At 52.1% G+C, this 10,502-nt stretch overlaps 1 protein-coding gene across 1 annotated transcript in view; it reads left to right on the top strand.

The window, feature by feature from the left end:
- Positions 1–4,303: 4,303 nt before the first annotated feature.
- Positions 4,304–10,502, top strand: part of Spsb1 (splA/ryanodine receptor domain and SOCS box containing 1) — a 63,273-nt gene continuing 57,074 nt past the window's right edge. Inside the window, exon 1 of the mRNA XM_015994127.3 lies at positions 4,304–4,524. The gene's annotated coding sequence lies outside the window, so the exon portion shown is untranslated. The remainder of the gene's footprint in view (positions 4,525–10,502) is intronic.

Genomic DNA, 10,502 nt, shown 5'->3' with positions numbered 1-10,502 from the left:
AAGCTGGCCTTGAACTCACTATGTAAGGGATTCTGACCTTGAATTTTAGATCTTCCTGCCTCTTTCCCAAGTGCTGAGTTTGCAGGTATATTCCATCAAGGCCAGGTTTATGTGATGCTAAGCACTCTACCAACTGAGCTGCATCCCACAGAATGACCATTTCTTTGTTAATGCCTTCTCAGAGTCTATCCTTAGACTCTTCAAGTCCAGGTACCACCCAAAGCCTGGTAAAAAGTTACTGAAACTTTTCTCTCAATGTTTCATGGAGCTACCCTGCAATCTTACATTTGGCCAGCAAGTGTCACTGTTCAATAACATGTGATCCTGACAGAGCACTGGGCACATGCACGGACAAATGTAGGAAGGATGGACACACTAATTCATGAAAGTTACAAGATCAAAATCTTTGAATGAACCAGTCTAGGTTTACTCTGTGAGAGCAATCGTATTCTATGGGTGCCCAACGGCCTACATTTATTAATATGCCCAGTGTTTGTTCTGTTTTGGTGGCTCTTGCCACACTTCTGTGTCATGGATTGCTCTCACAAATCCCGGGGAATCTTTAATCTCTTCAAATTTTCTGATTCCATCCTAACACAGTGCCCTGCACTCATATTTGTTAAATGAACACCCACCTATTCAAAGGTGCCTCTCTGAACCCAGAAAATGCCTAGAGCAGTTCTGTGGATTTTAAAGCTGAATCTCTTGGGCTGGGTAAGCACACCCCACAACTGTGAGGATCTGAGTTAGGGTACCCAGCATCCATGTAAAGTAGGCCGTGGTAGTGATCATCTGTAATCTCATTTCAACACTCATACTTCGAGATGTGGGGTGGAGACCGGAGAATCTCCAGAGGCTCTGGCAACGGGCCTAGCAGAAGTGAAGACAGAAATGTATTCTAAAGAGACACGTGTCTCACCGGGCAGTGGTGGCGCATGCCTTTAATCCCAGCACTCGGGAGGCAGAGCCAGGCTCTGTGAGTTTGAGGCCAACCTGGTCTACAGAGCAAGATCCAGGAAAAGCACAAAGCTACACAGAGAAACCCTGTCTCGAAAAACCAAAACCAAAACCAAAACCAAAAAAAAAAAAAAAAAGACACATGTCTCTCAGTCTGTCAGACTATTGAACAACAGTGGACCCCAGAGAAATGGGAATGTCCCCAGGAATCTCATGATGGCAGAAGGAAAGGACACTAGTCAGAGGGGAATTTGTCTCCCAGCGAGCTTTCACACAGTTCTAAGAACTTATCAGACCTCCCTACAGGATGTGAAGAACCCCAACAAGGATGGACCAGTGGTGAATGGAGCCATGTTTTGACGGGACTGCTTAGGTGTGCATATCCTCGGTTTCTACCCCACCTCAGAACCCCAAAAATGAACTGGTGGGATTTATTAGATCTCTCTGTCCTTCCCAGTGCAACCATATGAATATATCTTCTTTTTCTGCTTTCCATTTTTAATTTGGCTCTATTAATTGGCTTATTGAGGAAGGGTAGCCCAGCCTGACATGAATCACAAGTTGTAACCCCCAAGTTCGATAACATCCAAGACCAGCTAGCCTAGTGTATGCAGTAGCAAGTAAGAGACCCTCGTCTCAAACGAGGTGGAAGGTGAGGACCAACGCCTGAGGTTGTCCTCACCTCTCTATGCATGTTGCAGTACACTCACATTTACATACACCAGCATGCACACAAAATTAACCTCAAAACAAACAATCCTTGCAGGTTAAGTATCTTGGTCACAGACACACAGTGGGTGAAACACAGAGTTGGAGTTTACCCTTCTGCTATTCTTAAAAGGCTACAGGCTCCCGTCTTCTCTGAGATTCTTTGGAATAGGAGCAGCCTCTGAGTCCTCACTGGAATGGATCTCAGCTGAACTGCTTAAAAGCCTCTAGTTCCTGATCCTCACGCCTTAAGAGAGCAAGTTCCTGTTACCTCACACCTTATATACCTTTCTGTGTCCTGCCATCACTTCCTGGGATTAAAGACATGCATCTTTCCCAAACAAAGACATGATATCTCAAGTCCTGGTATTAAAGGTGTGTGCCACCACTGCCTGGCTCTGTTTCCATCGTGGCCTTGAACTCACAGAGATCTCTGCCTCTGAAATGCTAGGATTAATGGTGTGTACCACCACCATCTGGCCTCTATATCTAATCTAGTGGCTGTTCTGTTCTTTGATCCTCAGGAAAGTTTATTAGGGTGCACAATATATTGGGGGGACACAATATCACCACACAGGCTTGTTCCCTAGTGACCCATTCTTATCATTTCCTCAAGATTAGAGAAGTGAGCAAACCATATCAACAGCATACGTGATACAGAAGATGTGGGAGGGGGCATGGGAGGGCTTGGGCAGAGCTGGGAGTCTGGAGCCACCTCCTCCCCTGTGGATCACAGGCCTGACTCAGGCTTCAAGCATTTATCAGCTGACCTTCCAATGGTGTTTATCAGCTGGTGTCACACTATTGCAAGACTATGACTTTTCAGCAAACAATATTATTACGCCCCTTTCACTCACAATCTGGCCTTGAGGATTCTTTAATAGTGCTTGATCTGAATCACAGAGGTCACTGCTATATGACTAACCATCTGACATCTAGCCTACCTTCCCAGTATCCCAGGGGTGGGGAAGACTGTCAGTATCTAGTTACCCAACAGGATCAGAACTCAAGAGTTTGAGATAAGTGCTGGCGAATGGGAGTTCACGGCTTTTGAGAACTGCCTTTCTTGGGAGCCACCACAGCTGAGGACCCCAAAGGAACAGCTGCCATTCTAATCATTTGAAATGTGCCCCCGTCTGTCCTGGAAGCTGTCCCCCAGGCAAAAGACAAAAGCCCCTGGTGTATGGTGTACCAGCCGTGAGAGAACCACACCTGATTAGGGACACACACCTTCTGCACTGCACACCAGCATGGCTGTCCTCCCAAGGTGGAGTCAGTCCGTGGCTGCTGTGATCACTCCGGAATTGCTACAAGTTTTCCAACTGCAGAGGCAGTGAACCCACAAGAGGGAGCCATGTTGGTCCACCAAGTAGGAGGCACTCGAGTCACCGACAAGGCTGCCCGTCTGGATAGCTTTGCACTTGAACCATAGGGCCCCAGAGAGGCCACATTTCTCACTCAGGCCCACCTTGTTCATAGCAGGTGGAGGCATCTGTGTTTTCAAACAAAACTAAACTTATCTGCAACACAGTGACGTTGTTGGAATCTTCAAAGCACCTCCGGCCCTTCAGGTTGCATCTTTACAGTGAGTGATTAAATGACAGTGGCCACAGTCTTTATAGCAGCTTCTCTAGCATTCCCTCCCCACCCATGGTGAAGAGTGGGGAAATCTTAGGGGGATTTCGTTAAGACAGGAATGTGAAATCCCCCCAGTCACCTGTGACTACTCTCTTGTGCACAGTGAGGGGAAAGGAAAATTCCTTCCAGACTAGAGCTTCTAACAGAGCACTTTTTATGTGAGGTCCGTAAAGGTGGGCTGTCTAGATACTGTGGATGCCTATGCAACCAGTCCCTCGGGGGTCTCGAAGCCCTGAGATGCCTGCTTGGCCCCATGGGCGCAGAAACAGTGAGTATAGTCCAGTCAGATTACGAATTGACTCATATACTGCCCCTTTGCACGTAGGCATTACAGAACCTTAAAATGCGGAGTTTCAAATGAGTTAAGCAAGGTTTTGCTCCTGTGATTATTGCTATAACCTCACCCTGCCAAACGCCCCCCCCCCCCCCCGCATGAATGAACCTCAACTCCCCAACTCAGGGCCTGGCACCACTGCAGCTCTCCGCAGGCTTTCCGTTATTACAATCCCGGCTTCAGGCCCAGCCTTTCCCAAAAACTCCTCCAGAGGGACTGAAGCAGTTGCTGCCGACGCCAGAGCAGAGAGGCCTGGCTGCAGCCTCCGCTGCCCCCAGGGAGCCTCCGCAAGAGGGCGGTGGCGGGGGCTGCAGAGCTCGCACGCCCGCGATCCCGCCCCACCTCTGCACCCTGCGCGCTCTACGCTCTCGGGCGCCCCGTAGCGCTCAGCGCTGGGACACACTCAAGACTTGGCTCGGAGAGTAGAGGGGCGTGGCGGGGAGAAGGGGCGGGGCACGGGGCGGGGCGCGGTGGAAAAGTGGGGAGGGGCGGGGCTTGGGAGGGGCTGGCAGAAGAAGGGAGGGCGGGGATAAAGGGCGTGACCCGAGGCAGGGCGTGGTGTAAGGAACTCGGCATGGGGCGTGGCAGGGCCGATGAAGGCGGGGTGGGGCGTGCAAGCCCCGCCCACGGCGCGTCCCCCTTTCCCTCCACCCCCCCCCCCACTTTAGAGCGGTCGGTTGGTTTTTCTTCTCAGCGCACGAGTCGCGCTCGAGCGGCCCGCGCGCTTGCTGCAGGAACCAGCTCCAGGCGCTGGCGCCGGGGCCGCGGGAAGGAAGCGACTTCGCTGTCTGCAGCGGGCGCGGCCTGGGGCACCGCGAGCCTCCAGAGCTCCAGGGGCTGCGGCCTCTCTGCACCGTAGGCGGCGCGGGACACCGAAGACCCACCCGGTGGGTGGGCGCGCGGTCGGCCTCTGGGACCCGGGGAGGGGGCGACGTGGGGACCGTCGCGCTGTGGGAACTGGGAGGGTGGGCGCGGGGCAGAGCGTGGGCATCGGGTGGGCACCCGGCGTGAAGCGCTGGCCCAGGAGCCCCGCTCGCTGTGGGTCCCTGGAGAGGGGCCGGGCGCCGCCCAGCGCGCTGCCGCCTGTGCTGCGGAGGGCGGCTCCTGGAGGCTCTAGGGTCCCACCTGCGGGGGTGGCACTGGGCGGGGGCCTCAGTGGAGCGGGGACTGTCGCGCCAAGGGATGAGCCTCGGCGGCTGCAGAACGGAAAGAAGCCTGGGGCGCGCGGTAGTCTCGGGGCGCCCTAGGGTTCTGTTCTCGAAGCTGACTCCCGTCGCCAAAGTAGAGTGGACCCCTTCTGCACCGAGCATCACGACCCTGCTGAGTTAAGTTAGTTTCGCTTTTCGCGCCAGTCCGGGCTCTTATTTGTAGCGGTCACTACTGTCCCGGTCCCCCTCCCGATCCCGTCCCCCTCCGGTTCCGGCCCCGTAGCGCCTCTCTATGGGAGACCGCCTAGCGACACTGCGCGCGGCGCCAGCCACCCCGGAGCCGCCGCCGATGCTTCTCCCGGCAACCGAGGTTATGTCAGGAAATCGATGGAAACCAGAGAAACAAGAGCAGCCTGAGTCGGCTGGTGGAGCAGCGGGATGGATGGCCCCGCGCCTGCCGAGTGTGTAAAGACACGTTCGTTTCCAAGTTTACCGAGAGCAAAGGCTCTGAATATTCGCCAAATGGTGCCTGTAAAGATGCTGGCCGGCCAGGAAGTTGTATGTGCTTTTGAGTATGGGCGTGTGTCCTCATGTGTTTGTGTCCGTTTATCCCTGTGAATGTGTTTTCCAAGTACTCTTGCGTGTCTGTGAACATATTTCTGTGGCATGAGCATGTGTCTATACATCTGTGTGTGTGTGTGTGTGTGTGTGTGTGTGTTTATGCGCGCCATCTGGGGTAACAAGTGGGGCTGGCCATTGGCTCTGGAAGGCTGTGGAGTGTGACTCCCCTTGCTTGTTTGGTTCTGGTAAGTGGGGTACTGCTGGAGCGTTAGCTGGCACCCTTCCAGGGAAGCCCCTGCGAGTGCCAGCTGGGCAGAGCTCAGGCTCCTCTCTCTTCCTCTCTCTTTTTCTCTGAAAGCAAACTGTACAGTGTGGTGGTGAGCTGGCAGAGGCTGCTTCCTGAGTGAGTAATATTTAATTAAATACTCCAGTTAGTGGCATCAGAAACTGCTCATGAGCTGAGTTTTAACAGGTGTTTATGGTAACAGCACTATCCCCCATGACGAAGGCTTGGTGTCCTTGAAGAATTGTGTGTGTGTGTGTGTGGTGTACGCTGAGGTAGGATGACCTGGAGGGAGTTGGCTTTCTTCCTGATTGTTAGATATGAGGAGAGTAAGACTGTCTTCCTTACTTCCATCTCTGGGAGGTAGAAATCACTAGACTAACATTAGTGGTACAGACAAAAGGAATCATGAAGTCAGGAAAGCACTACATCACTTAGAGAATATCTAGCTAGACCAGCCCTTTCCCAGTGGAAGCCCAGAGAGGTTGGGTGACTTACCCAAGTTCCAAGTCCTGTCCTGGCTGTTGTTGGTTAGTGTCCCCGGCACTGAGGTCATAGGCCAGGCAGCTGCAAAGTGATGAACCGGATTAGATCATTTGAAACATTTCTCCTCCTCCTCTTTCTGCATCCACTTTTGTTCTAGTAGATGGAGTTATCTGGATGGGAGGTGTGGAGCTGCTGAATCCAAAAACGTTACAAGTCTTTCTTACTTAGTCTAGATCCCACTCAAATTAGCCAGATCAAACCCTGGGGAGAAGCCACAGCTGCCAGAGTCTTAGGAAGGAGTGGTCTTGCCTGGGCCCCGGGTGAGGTCACTTAGGGGGTAAATAAGGCTGCCTGAGTGTGAATGGTGGCAGCAAGGGTGGACACACCCTTCAGTGGGTTCCTCAAGACTGCTGCCTCAGACGGGCCCCCTCGGAATCAGCATAGATGTTGAATTCTCCCTGCTCCCGGGAGGCGCTGCTCTGCTCATGGGGAAGTTGGTGCTCCCTTCTCGAATCTGCCATCTTCTGGGTGGATGAAGCTTCCAGGCAGATGGGTCTTCACTTTAGCAAAGCCTTTGCTTTTCACCATGTTCCGAGTTTCGTCCAGGAATTTCACACCAGCCCCTTTCAGACAGAGGGTGTGGCTGGTATGTGTGAATTGATTCATCTTCTTGTTTGGGGTGCCCAGCTAGAGGCAGGTATGCCTCAGGCTGTCTAGGCGTAAGTGCACAGGCCCTGCATTCACTGGGAACCAGGTCAGTGAGAGCAGAGCGAAAGGCTGTCTGTCATCTGAGGCGGTCCGTGCTCTGCCCACCTTCCCCCAATGGCATGGCATCCTCTCCACAGAAGAGCCAAGTGATGCCCTGCTGCAAGGGCTCAGATCGGAGCCCTCATCCCACTCCTGGTGGGCGATGGCTTGAGCAATGTGCCAGGGATCTGCTCCAAGCCTTTGACACATTAACTTGTCTGCACTTCCCGGCAGCCCTGGACCGTGGGTTCTCCCTCCTTCCATCCCTCTTTGCCCCAGCTGGCAGGTTACATAGTCGAGGTCTATTTGCCATTGAATGGCGAAGTCGAAACTCCAGTCCAGACTTTGGTCACCCTCAGTGTCTCACTCTGCTGCCTTTCAGGTCCCTTCAACAAGTTTGTGTTAACTTTGAAAATGTTTATTATTGCATGTGTATGTGTGTATGTGTGGAGGGGTGCATAAGTGCCATAGTGTGTGTGTGTGTGTGTGTGTGTGTGTGTGTGTGTGTTTTGTGTGTGTGTGGTCAGGGAACAACTCTGTGGAATCCATTCTCTCTACATTAAGTAGGTACTGGCGGTCAAATTCAGGCTGTCAAGCTTGTGTAGCTAGCATTGTTTGCTGGCACATCTTGACGGCTCCTGTTAATTTTTTAAATGAATTTTTTGTTGTTGCAAACAAAAAATCCAACCATATATCAGTTGAAAGGAGAATATAATGAATAAGTCCCCACACTCCTCCAGCAGTTTCAGGGATCAATACATGCACATACATGAATGCATATGTACATGTTGGAATATTCTAAAGCAGAAATATGTTGTCAGTTTACCCGTAGTTACCTTTTAAGGGTACGTACTTAAGGGGAGAATCGGATTCAGAAGAGACGCTGTGACTCCTTATGGGGGTAAGGTTTGGGTCAGTGTGCCGTTTGCACTTTGAAGGTGAGGTGGACGCTGTATTCTGGCGGAAGAGGATTGCGCAGCAGTCAGGGCCTCCAGCTTGGTGCCACTCTGTAGAGCCCCTGGGCAGCGTCTTCTTACTTAGCCTTGTAAAAGTTCTGTTCGTTGCCTAATATTAAAAAGAATGAGTCTGAGGATCATGAGGCAAACCACATTGGCTTATGCTCTCCCGGTCTCCCTGAAGAGTTGGGCAAGAGAAGCCGCCAGGGCACAGCCCCACTCTGCCTGCTGCGGAGGCCCAGGCCTTGCGCCATGCTGGTGCCTGGGGTCAGGGAACAAGAGAATGATTTGTCAACAAATGCTGGACTAGACCTTAACCCAGGCTTCGCCCTTCTGCACGCAGTGCTGGCCGCGGGTGGACGGGCTCTGGGAGCCTCTGCTTCCCTGGGGAGCACCTGGGGAGAGAAGGGGAGTCTGGGTGACCAAGGCTGAGTGTGGAGGGGATTGGAATGTGACCTCCATACTCACAAAAGGCCCGCTGAGTGGGACTTCAGTGACTCAGGGCTGGAAGGCCCTGCCGGTGACAAGGTCTCCACTCTGCCCCTCATGGTGAACCCTGCTTACCAGGTTAGCTATGTGGGGCTACCTGTAGCTGCTATGTTTTGGGGCCACCTTGATTGTAACTTTAAAAACTACTTTTCTTGTTGCTATGACAACATACCTGACCAAAACAACTTAAAGAAAGGGTTATTTCATCATCTTGGGGAAGGCGTGGCTCAGAAGCCTGAGGTGTCTGATCATATGGTGCCCACCGTCAGAAAACAGGGAGAGATGAGTGTGAGGACTCAGCTTGCTTCATCTTATTTATTCAGCCCAGGACCATCCTGGACCTTGCCACCCACATTCAAGGTGGGTCGGGTCCCCCCGCCCCCAGCTACACTTCTCTTGAAACACCCTCACAGACCCAGAGGAGTGTCTTCTAGGTGAGTCTAAATCCTATCAAGTTCACAAGGAAAATTAAATATCATAGCACCCCTGTATTGTGAGCATCTGTGCCTCCTACTTGTCACCCCATCCCAAAGGAGCAAAGGCTCTTGCCCTTTGGGTAAGAGCAAAGTGAGCTGCCCTCCAAAACAACTTACATGCCTCCTAATTCACGAGGAAGAACCCTCAAGCCTGTGGGGGTGGACTTGTGTGTATGGGGTCATAGTGGCAAGGGGACGCAAAGTTGGGTCTGCTGAATTTACTGAGGTTGAGGTTCTTCATTTACTATTGCAATTCCAAGAGTTATGAAGGATGCTAACAGGTTGGTTGGCTGGCTGAAACCTGAAAAGCTGCCACACTGTGTTGGAACAGGAGATGCCAAATCTCCCTGGGTTTAATGGAGGAAAGAGTTGGCAGCTGGAAAGATTGGAATTCCAGAGGGACAGATCTCCCATTTAAAACCTCACCACCCCTACTGTCCAAAAGATGAACTTCCCACCAGTTCTCTGGGAAATAGGTTCGGGATACGAGATCCACCACTCCCAAAGTGCTGAATGCTCTTTTCCGACCTTCCATGGAGCCCTGAGAACTCTGAGATCAGTGGGAGTAATTGGATGGGGGGAGGGAGGCTGAGTGGTGGCTCTCAACCTCCAAAGGCAAGGTGGGTGTAATTAGTAATTACTGTGATGGGAGGCAGCGCAGAGCGGCAATCACAGCTGTCTGGCTCGTGCAGACCTATGGGGCTGGGAGTTAATCACCATGTTCCTAGAAGTGAAATAGAGGGGAAGCTGCTGCCTTCTTGACCATACAAGCCGAAAGCCTCCAGGGTGAGTGAGCTGAAGTCCACTCAGATCATAAAAACAGAAGCATGGCTCCCCGACCAGTTCCCAACCTGAGCCAGTTTGCAGGCCCAGAACGCAATGACAGGGAGGCCAGGCCTACCTGAGTACGCCTGGTATCACTTACGAAAATTTATACTGTTAATCTTTCAGCCAGGCCTCCCCGAAGGGCCTTGAGGTCTGTGGCCAGGATGACTGTGGCCTGGGGAACAGGAACTAGTCAGAGTACCCCGGGACTAGTGGATGTTGCCTCTGAGCTGACTTGAGTCCAGGAGACTGGCATTGCCATTGTGGTCCTCCCACAGGGGCTGATGGAGGTCATGTGATCCGTGGATTTTCAGTTTAGATCCAACTCAAGAGGGTTCAGTGGATCCCTGAACATATCCTGTAGTGATTTTTTTTCCAACCCCAGAATGTAACTGGAACAGAAAGTATGGCAGCTGGTATAGTCATCACATTGGTTCTCTGACCTGTGGAGCAAGGCCTGCTGTGGTGACCCACGTCAAACGGAATCCGTTAGAAATGTGTCCACCCAGGGCGATCATAAATCGGAAGCAAAGCCATATCTCTTAGGGGGATTTCCGAGATGAGCACCCCTGTCAAGGGTGTGAGAGATGCCAAGGGTGATGGTCTCCCCACCCAGATCCCCATTCAACCCAACAAAGAACACGTAGCCTATGCAAAAACACAGATGGGTCTTAGAGAATAATAGGGCCCATCATTAGCTGGACCAAGTGGTGACTCCAGCTGTAGCTGCCATCCCAGATGTGGCTTTTCTTGTTTAAGGAAATGCACACACCTGGTACGTGGTATATCGCTATCTACCTGGCAAATGCCTTTTTCTTCAGACTTGTCCACAAGCCCTTCCAGAAGTAGTTCACTTTCACCTGGCAAGGGCAGTAATACACATGCGTGGTCCTA

The sequence above is a fragment of the Peromyscus maniculatus genome, chromosome 2, assembly GCF_049852395.1.
Source record: "Peromyscus maniculatus bairdii isolate BWxNUB_F1_BW_parent chromosome 2, HU_Pman_BW_mat_3.1, whole genome shotgun sequence".
Taxonomy (NCBI): domain Eukaryota; kingdom Metazoa; phylum Chordata; class Mammalia; order Rodentia; family Cricetidae; genus Peromyscus; species Peromyscus maniculatus.
Note: the sequence above shows the minus strand (reverse complement) of the source record. Positions and strands in the feature narration are given on the sequence as shown.